Raw genomic sequence first — 10,215 nt, 5'->3', positions numbered from 1 at the left:
TTCCACCTGCTCCTGCCCGTGCATAGGATCTAATGAACTTCCAACCGCATATTGTCCCTTCGGGTTGGGCACGAGCTGACTAGGGAATTTTCCCTTCTCTCTTTCACCCAAGTGACTTGCCATTTGTCCCATCTGACTCTCCAGCTTGGCAATTGCTTGGGTGTTGACCATTGTCGCACTTCTCACGTCACCGATGGATTGGCTGGTCATCTTCATGAAGTCCCTTAGAGTTTCCTCCAACGACTATGAAATCGACGTTGGTGCTTGAGTGGGAGCTTGGTAAGCAGGTGATGGTGCTGGCTGGGCCAAGCGACCATGAGTCGAAACTAGTGGAAATCCGGGAGGGTATTGATTGTGAGCATGATGAGGGGCTCCTCCCTGATTCATCGATTGGTTCTGCTTCCATGAAAAATTAGGGTGGTTCTGCCACCCTGGATTGTAGGTCTCAGAATATGGTCCATTTGACTGCTTTCGATAATCATTGAAAGCGTTTACTTGTTCCATAGGATACTCGCCAAAAGTCGGCATAGATGGACAATTCTGTGCTAAGTGCATAGGACTAGCACAGATGGAACAACTATCAACATTGAAAGTGTTGGCAGCATTGATGGACTGACCTACATCGAGAGCATCTACCTTCTTGGTGAGAGCATCTATCTTAATCCTCAAATTAGTGTCCTCCTTAACCTCATAGATGCCTCCTTTCTTGGGGATACGGGCAAATTTATCCCGACAACTCGAAAAATCCCACTGCTGTGAGCTGTCAAACAACTTGTCCAATACCTTATACGCTTCATCCCCCGTCAAACTTAAGAATGCCCTCCCATTCATTGACTCGATCATACTCCAGTTGGATTGGGTCAATCCTTGGTAGAAGAACTGAACGTGTCTCCACTCCTCATATCCATGTGGAGGGCATCTTATCAACAACTCCTTGAACCTCTCCCAACTTTCTGAAAACATCTCATCCTCCTCCTGAGTGAAAGAGCTAATCTCCTTCCTGCATTCATTTACCTTTGACATTAGGAAAAACTTGTTATAAAACTTGCTCAACAAGCTTTCCCAAGATGTAATGGACCCGGGCATGTTGGAATCCAACCATGCCCTTGCTTTATCGTGCAGGGAGAAAGAAAATAGTCTAAGGTGGATAGACTTTTCAGAAAAATTTTGGAATTTGAAGGTGGTGCACATGTCCTTGAACTTCTTTACATGACTATAAGGATTTTCAAGTTCTAAGCCATGGAATTATGGTAGGAGTTGGATGACATGTGGCTTCAAATCGAAATGGGTAGCATAGGTTGGTGGCAACACTATACATGAATGGGAGTTAGTCGCAACGGGTGCGAACAAATCCCTAAAGGATGTAGTGAAATCCACATTCCAAGCTCTAGCTTGCTCAAAATTCTCAGCTCTCAGATCCTCATGCTCAACCCTAGGTTGCTCCACATTCTGGGGTATGTTATCTCTTTGGTCTCCCATTTCACCTCTATTCTCACTCTCAACAGGTGCTCTTCAAGTTCTCCTAAGATTTCTTTCTAAGCCGGGATCTAAGGGTATCAACTCTAGATTCAAGGATCTCCGACCAAGCATACGCCAATCACAAGAGCTCAAATAAACTAACTAAACAACAATGAAATATTCACAAAAAGAAAAACAAACAAACAAAAGATAATAAAAACAGAAACAAAATTTTAACAAAAATAAACCAAAGAAATTGCAAAACAAAACAAAAATTGCACTTAGCTGCTTCTAGTATGCTGATGCGGCCTGCGGAGGTGCTCAAGCGCAGGTAAGGTGAGATCAAGCGTACATGCGCTCGGTCGTCATAGGGGTGCAATCGAGTGTGAATGTGTGTGGTGCCATCTAGTAGTGCGCTCGATCGTCACTAGAGTGCGATTGAGTATAAATGCGCTTGAGCGCAGGTGCGCTTGCTCACTGCACAATGCGAGAGTGCGCTCGATCGCAGGTGAGGTACAATCGAGCATACTGGCAGGGACTAACTTTCTCCGAATCTGCAGAAAAACAAAAGCAACAAAACACTTTCTTTTTTTTTTTATTAGATGAATGATGAAAACAAATAAAAATAAACAAAAATTGCAAAAAGAAAAATTAAATAAAATCTACCTAAACTAGTAGAAAAACAAAAATCAATTTAAATAAAAAAATCAATTTTCACAACAACAAACAACTCCCCGGCAACGGCGCCAGAATTTGATGTACAAATTATATTCACTCGCAAGCGCATGAGTCGTTTGTAGTAGAGTGTGTGCAAGTGTGAGGTCGAACCATAGGGAGTTGTGTTTGCAAAAACCAATTTCTAATTTAAACTAAATTATGTTTTAACCTAGTTCCAAAGTTCATGACTTTGTCATGCAAAATAAAACATAAACTATTGAAAATGATTAAAACAATCGATAGAAAACACCAAGGTTTTTAGAATCCACCACACCAAATCAATACGACACACTTTTATGTTTTCGTTCATAAAATCTGAAGAGTGATAAAAAATCCAAACATGCTATATTATTTATAAACCCCATCGAAAGATTCAATGAATCCATCCGTGTACAAATCACAAGGAATATCCAACTTAAACCAAATCATCCAATGTATCCGTTTAATCAACAAATCACATTGGATATCCGATTTAAATTGAATCATTCGATGTATCCACTGGATGAAAAACATCAAATATCCAACTTTTGCAAATAAACAATCACAATCAATCACACGAATTTAATCTTGCAATTGAAACAACAATAGAACATCAAACTTTATTTTGATATCAAAATCGTATGAACAAAAACATAAAAGTATGAACGTACGCCAATGGTGAGGCTTCATCCTCAACCTTAGTTTAAGGACTTAGCCTCTCATGACTAAACACAACATAATGGGTTCAATTAATAGCATAAAATTAATCACACTTACAAACGAACGCAAAATGAGCTCGAAGAATGTGAAACCTCGAAAATAGTCAGAGAACGGCGCCTCCAATATAATTTTACAAGAGAAAAATGTGTTATTTATAACCTAAACTAGGGTTTCGGCGTTGCCAGTTCAGCAAGAGTCTTCCGCGGTGCATGCGTGCCCTTGAGCGTGCCTTGCATGGGCTCGAGCACAGTGCGCTCGATCGCACTTCCAGGGATCTTCAATTTCTTTGCTTATTTCCACCCTCAAACCACAGTTTTCTCTCAATGACCTGCAATACACTAAAACTAACAAAAAACATTAGAAAATAACAAAGCTAAGAGCTTAACAAACATAAGTTAAGGGGCCCAAAGATACAATATTTGGCAGCAATCAAGAGGGCTGTTACTCTAATCCGCACCTCAATCAAACAACAATCAGTGAACCTAGGTGTATCCTATGCTCCGGTCTCTTAAGATTTATACCTAGGGTATTGCATCCTATTCTCATATTGTTTGCTACGGTCGGCCAGACCGTATGCTCTTATACCATACTGTAACGCCCCCAAAATTGGCCTTGACCTGCCTAGCAGGGTTACTAGCAATTAACTAGTTTAACCAGCTAGTTGCTAAATGGGGAACCGCCCCTCTAAGCATTATTAGAATTAATGCATAGGAAGGTGAACTAAATCTGAGAAGTCTATAATCATAACAAGTGCAAGTATAATCCTCAAATTAAAGACATGGAGCAACTAGTAATAATATAAGGCAAACCTAATAACAGCATAAAGATCTTAAAGCAAATTCTATGGTGGCGACCATGCCACCCTTGGGTTCTAGGAACAAGCTCCCTATAAGAGTAATAACCACGTAAGTCTAACAACTTAGTAAGTAAACCTCACAATTGGGTATGACATGAGCTCATGATTATTAAGTAGAAATAAACATGCAGTTTTGATAAACATGGAAAAGAGGTGTTATCTCTATTAATACACCTTGAAAATATCGTTTGGTTTGATAAAAGATGGTGTACTGCTGGCGGCAATCGCCTAAGTATGTTAATGCATAAAACTAATGCTTTATAAGTCATAACTATCATATATGGTCTACCATAGATATTACCCCTTCACAGAAGGGTTGACGCTATCTCGAGGGACCTGTAATACAATGCATGTGCCCTAACCATTGTACGCTTCTGTCCATAACACTAGCAACCCGACCGAGTACGACCTCGGGTGGCCCACGCTACTAATGATGTACGTCCTATAGTGACCAACCATTAGGCAATGGTTGTGTCGGTCACGAAACAACCATTGGATCCAAGGCCCATATAACAACACACACATTTGACTATAGAATCAAGTCTATATAGTAAGTCCATGGCAATTATACCACACATACCAATGTACCATGTCATACAATGCATCTTATCAACTAGTTATTAAAGCAGTTACCAAGTTAGTAGAAAAAGTAGACATGCTCATATCATACGCGTCGCCGATTAGCTAACATATCCCAAGTTTTTAACGAAAATGTTTGTAAGTGTTTACTTACCTCGTACGCTCGCTCGAGTCCTCCGACATCATGAATCTCAACTATAACAAAACACGACTCATCGACATAAGTAGTACTAGAGAACTCTATGAGGATCCATCTAACCAAAAGGGACCCCTCTCTCTCTAATCGAGCACTCGTTCCCTAGGGCGAGCGTTCGGCCAGGGACTAGAGTTTGGCCAAAAATCTCCAAAATGTTTTTAGGCTTCTATCTAAGACTATGGGTTGGTATCTTCTTTCCTAGGCTCAATGCCACAACAAGGAATCAAAGAAAAGTGTCTAAAAGCCTTTTAAAAGAATCGTGGTTTCGTTAAGAAATACACACATCCAAGTGTAAGACATATTATCATGCAACTGTTAGAGAGAACAATGGTGGGTTAAAAACCTTTCGAAATCGTTCTTCGCTTTTACAAGAACTTGTCATGGTATCTTTAATACTTGTAACACTAGGAGAGTAATCAACAAATAGAAAAGCATGAAGGAAGGGTTAAAAAGTTACCTTAGACGATAGCTAGAGCTCCACACCCCCTCCTTCTCCAAGAACACTCAAAAACCTCACAAACTCTCAAAAACCAACTAGGCAGGGTTTCTCTAGGGCAACAGGGGCTAAAATGAGGGTTAAGGGTCGTGTGGAGGGTGGGTTTATATAGGGGAAAAAAGCTGGGGACACTGCAGGGAAAATCTTGAAAAGGTGCGAGCACTCGTGTTGGTGTCGAGCGCTTGTGTACTGTTCACAATGGATTAAAAATACTTTTTAGGTGTGCAATTTGGGTATTGTCCAAGAGTCTAAAAATTGGTCAACGAGTGCTCACGTACTCTAGCAGCGAGTGCTTGTGTACTGTTCACAAAATGTCAAAAACTCAGAGGTACGATTGGGTATTGCACTATTCATACAAGCGCTCATGTTGTCCCCTGGGTGAGCGCTCGCCCAGTGAGGGTATTTTGGGCTTTTGCTTGTTAAAAGGCCTTAAGGGCTTGGGTTAATCAAAGAAGGTTTAGGCCACGTGTTTTATGGTTTTATTTTAAGGAATTATTAACCGATTAAGAAATCTTTAATACTATAATAAAAAGGTGATATATCGGGGTATTACACTGTCCTTTGCTCTTGTTTGGTTGTTGTTCATTCCACTACTCAACAGGTCTGTTTGCTACAAAGTGAAAGAGTCTACCGAATGGTCGGTAAGGAAATGTGCTCCATAAAGATGGTCAGGTTGGTGATGAGCTAGGAGCTTGTCATTTTTACAGAGTCTAGAGATTCTCAAGGGTTGTGAGTATCGTCTATAGTCTGTAAACTGGATTTTCATATAATGATTTCTCTGGTTTGGCTGCCCCGAAGTGGTTTTTACCTTTGATTGGTTCAAATGGTTTTCCACTTCGTCAACAAATTTTGTGTTGTGTTTTATGATGATTTTGTCTTTGTGACACTTTGTTAATCTTTAGTTTATTTGTGTTGTTTGTTTGTGGAAGTAGAACTGAAGTAAGGATTCTTTCACTATGGTTTAAAACACATATTCCTTTGAAAACAATTCATCTCATCAATAAAAACACAATTAAAATAACCAAACAACATGGACAGAACCTATAAACATTAAGAAACTCAAGGATTATGGGTTTTGGATAGAAGTATAAAAGAAACATCAAGGTTATAGGCTTACCTTGCGAAAATGGATAGAAAGAACACGAATACAGCTTAGGAACTTGCAAAAAACATCAATTTTGGGCTTCTTCCATGTCTCACCTTCACTTTCAAGCTCCTAGAAGCTAGACGATCATCCAAAACAAAGTTCTCTAGGGTTACGGGGGTTAGAAACGAATTAAGGTCGAGTTTCTAGGGTTTTAGGCACTCAAAATTGAGTGTCTATCGCATGATGATCGATCCTAAAAAGTGGAGGATTCTTTTTTTTAAGAGAACAAAATCCATGTCAAACATAATCATTTCAAAACTGTGTATTTTCAAAATGATTTATATTTTAAAAATGAATTTTATTTTTTCGAAGTATATGTTCTTCTAGATGCAAGAACGTCATGATGGGCTTCTGACAGCTATTTGATGAAAACATGTCAAGAGTATATGTTCTTCCAGATTTGATACCGTCATGACGTCCTTCTAATAGCTTCTTGACAAAACCTCACAGAACCCTCTAAGCACTTGAGAATAAAGGTACAATCACTTATGGTTTTGAACACTTAATAGGGCCAATTTATAAAACTTAATAAAGCACTTAGAAAAAATTTCACCCAAAAAAATTGTCCAAATGGTATCTAACGAAAAAATTGGATAGTCATTTGATAATCATCCGTATTAGAACATAATTATTAAAGGATAAGAAGACTACACAAAAGTTCAAAGTCTATTACTGACTTCCACTTCCGTCCATTTCTAATGTTACCAAAGTCCATTCCACTTCACATTCTGACAGTTACAAAAAATGAATACTCTCAATTAATGTGGTTTTATTTAGTAAACATGTAAGAATGTCTCTATTTAAATGAATGTAGAAGTCTCCAGAAGTGTGAGAGACAATTATAATGAGAGTTTGTTTGAGTTCTATTAATCCGAACAGCCTATGTCATAGGTGAAATTTAAAATCTGTCTTAACAGTTCGAGGACCATCCGAACAATGACAACCTACATGCAAATCAAATGAAGCCAAGTCTGCATAGGTGTGGGGAAGGTCTTCTAATCAAACCCTCAACACCCATTTCTGTGAGTTCTCAACCTTTTAACACTAGAGAGAGAGAGAGAGAGAGAGAGAGAGAGGGGGGGGGGTAATTTCTTAAAAGTTTTGAACTTCAAATCTTCAAGAGAGGTAATCTCTTACCCCAATCCTTAATATATTTCTTTACTATATGTTTCGTTTGTAATTTAGCTTAGTAATCTCTTATTTTTGTGGGATTGTGTGTGTTAGAAGTTTCGAAGATAAAGTAAGAATTTTCTTTAAACAAACCTCTAGTTTTAGGGTTAGAGAGTGACTTTTAAGAGTGGTGTGTTCGAAAACGATTTTCACATTGCAAAAGGTAGATCATTAGCTCCTAGATGCGATGATGTGTAGATCCTTGGGTCATTTGAAGTGTTGGTAGAAGAGAAATAGTGGAGAAGAGGAAAGTTGAGATTTTTGTAAGAAATATGTGCTCTTGAAAACAAAACTTGTGATTTTACATTATAGTCTATGCTTTTAGACGTTACATAGTGGGGTTGGAAATGAAACATTTTTGGGTCCCAGAACGACGTGTATGGCGTAAAGGAGAGATTTTTGGAGGTAGGAGTCACTGACCAGGAATCGTCTTAACGGTACCGTCCTAATAACCGTTTTAATGGTCCCTGTAACATTATAACAATTTTCTAGGCGAATGCAAAAAGCCGAGGTTTTTGTGTGCTAGGTTTGGATTTTTATCTTAAGGCTCAACTAATGATAAAATAACTTGCAGACGAGGGGACTAACCTGCACGGAGGAGACTTATTAGAGGACTACTACGAACAAAGTGAGTAATTCCCACGTGAACTTAAATGAAGATTTTCAAGCACGATTATTTTGATATTGTTAGGTGTCATATAGAGCTCATACTTAGGTCTGTAGTTGATAAAGAGTTGAAAAGGTTGAAGAAATTGCTGAAGACCTCGATAAATAATCCTTTAGTTTCTTATTGTATTTCTGTTGTAGCCATGACTTCTGATTTTTTGGATTACCTTTTCATGACAAGATGAATTGTTTTCAAAGAAATACGTGTTTTAAGCAATAGTTTTCAAACAAAGTAAATTGATATTCTATACGTTTCTTATCGTTTGATTATTTTAAAATAAAGGTTATTGCCTTGTTTGTTAAACAACAAGGCTTTTCCAAGACACTCTTACAAAAAATTAAAAAATAATGATTGGTATAGAAAAGTAAAAAAGTGGTATTGAAAAGTGAAAAAAATTTTGTTTTGTAGTGATTTTTTTATTTGAATAGTAGTAAAAAGTATATGATGTAATATAAAAAGTGAATTATGTGATATAAAAAGTGAAAATGTTTTGATGTTGATTTTTTTGGAAAAATGAGATGAATAGTGTTTAGTGGAATGGTGGTGTTTAACAAACACCACCTATGAATTGAGTTGATGTGTTATGATTTATGTGTTCAGACAATCATTTAAAGAAAAACAAACACACACATTAATTTACTTTATGATCGTATTAAGGTAATTAAGGTAAACTCTTGATAATCTCATATTAAAAAGTGTAACCTTGACACCTAAAATTATTCTTGGACGTTTTCGAATGTTGTAAGAACCCTATGGATGTTCGAAATTGTTTGGATGTGTGTTTGGAGGCTTAGTATTGGAATGCACCAGGACTAATTGTGGTACAGGCAGGATCGATCCTCTGCTAGACATGATTGATCCTAGCCCTGGCAGGATTGATCTCCAGCCCCTAAGATCGATTATAACCACGATTGACTCCAAAACTCTTAGGATCGATCCTAATTGCCTTGAAAGCTTGTTTTAGGGTTTCCAATGTGTGTTTTAGGTCTCTAAGTGTGTTTAGGGTCTATGATTAGTGTTTTACTAAACTTAGGGAGTTAGATCATTCAGTGTGCCGTGGATTGGATCTAAGTGTTCGAGGTAAGTAAACTGATAATAGAGGCCAAAGCAACAAGTCATAAGTTATAGAGGCCAAATCTTGAAAAAGGTGAGCCTCTCTTGCTTGGGAATGCTAAGGGTACATTCTGGTTCAATAATGAAAGAGACCCATTTAGCCTCAGAAAAATTCCCCAAAGCTAAAGTATATCAAGAGGCAAGAGGATTCTCTCCATATAACAAGAGCAAAGGCAAACCGGAGGGAAACATGCTCAAGAGATTCCTCTTCAATGTTGCAAAGGGGACAAAGGAGGTCAGGCATACCTTAGTTGGAAGTATGTTCCAAAAGACTTTCCATAGAAACAGTTTCAACCTTTCAGATCCAGGAACCACCTCCCAAGTCCGAAGGAGACTGAGTGGAGAAAATCCACATTATTCTGGTATTTCTCTTTGAATTTGGAGACCCAAAGGCGAGATTTTCCACCCCAATTTTGCAATAAGGGATCTTTTCAATTCCTAAACACAGCTTTTAAATTTCAAGATTTTTAAGTTTTTGTGTGTTTATAGGTTCCTGCAGGCGTGAACAAATATATATTTACTGTGGTTTTCAATTCAGACAGACAAACCTTTAGAGGAAATAGAGAAAAGGGCAATTTAGTTAGTGCCAATTTTTACAAAGCACAAATGTGAGGAACTGACACCTCTGCAACATATGAATACTGAATTTAAGCATCCGCATACATTATTAGATTGAGCAGAGAAGATGAATGAAAGGGTAAAAGAGAAATAAATTTGAGTTTACAATGAGTAGAAAAGAAGAAGTTGGTCAACTAACATGTTTTTTTTGGTATCTCCCGTAACATACACAAAACAAACCCCTCATAGAAAAGAAAGAAAGGTATAAAACAAATGCAGCACTAGGGAGGAGGAGGCCCAGGCTCAAAGAGTGGGGGGAAGCAGCTTCTGAATAAACCACAGCAGCACAGAAACCACATACTGCAGGATTAAAAGACACAGCAATTAGAAAAAAGAAAAATAAAATAAAAAAAATTCTGGGTTGGATGAATCGGGAAAAAGCATCTCACCAGCAGTCCAAGAATCCAGGCCCAGTTGGAGGTGGGGCCAGCAGTGGTGCGCTTGACGGTGGAGGTGGATCCATTGCAGACAATAGCAGTAAAAGTATATGGGAGGATAT

At 38.2% G+C, this 10,215-nt stretch overlaps 1 long non-coding RNA gene and 1 other non-coding gene across 2 annotated transcripts; one reads left to right on the top strand and one right to left on the bottom strand.

The window, feature by feature from the left end:
- The first annotated feature begins 901 nt into the window (after positions 1-901).
- Positions 902-1,009, top strand: LOC132164823 (small nucleolar RNA R71). Its single transcript, XR_009438426.1, has one exon. It is a non-coding gene; the product is annotated as a small nucleolar RNA R71 (small nucleolar RNA).
- An 8,731-nt stretch (positions 1,010-9,740) lies between these two features.
- Positions 9,741-10,215, bottom strand: LOC132163292 (uncharacterized). The gene is made up of 2 exons (XR_009438276.1): positions 10,106-10,215; positions 9,741-10,016 (listed from the first exon to the last, which is right to left on the bottom strand). It is a non-coding gene; the product is annotated as an uncharacterized LOC132163292 (long non-coding RNA).

Source organism: Corylus avellana, chromosome ca10, assembly GCF_901000735.1.
Source record: "Corylus avellana chromosome ca10, CavTom2PMs-1.0".
Classification (NCBI taxonomy): Eukaryota; Viridiplantae; Streptophyta; class Magnoliopsida; order Fagales; family Betulaceae; genus Corylus; species Corylus avellana.
This window is presented reverse-complemented; position numbering and strand designations above follow the sequence as displayed.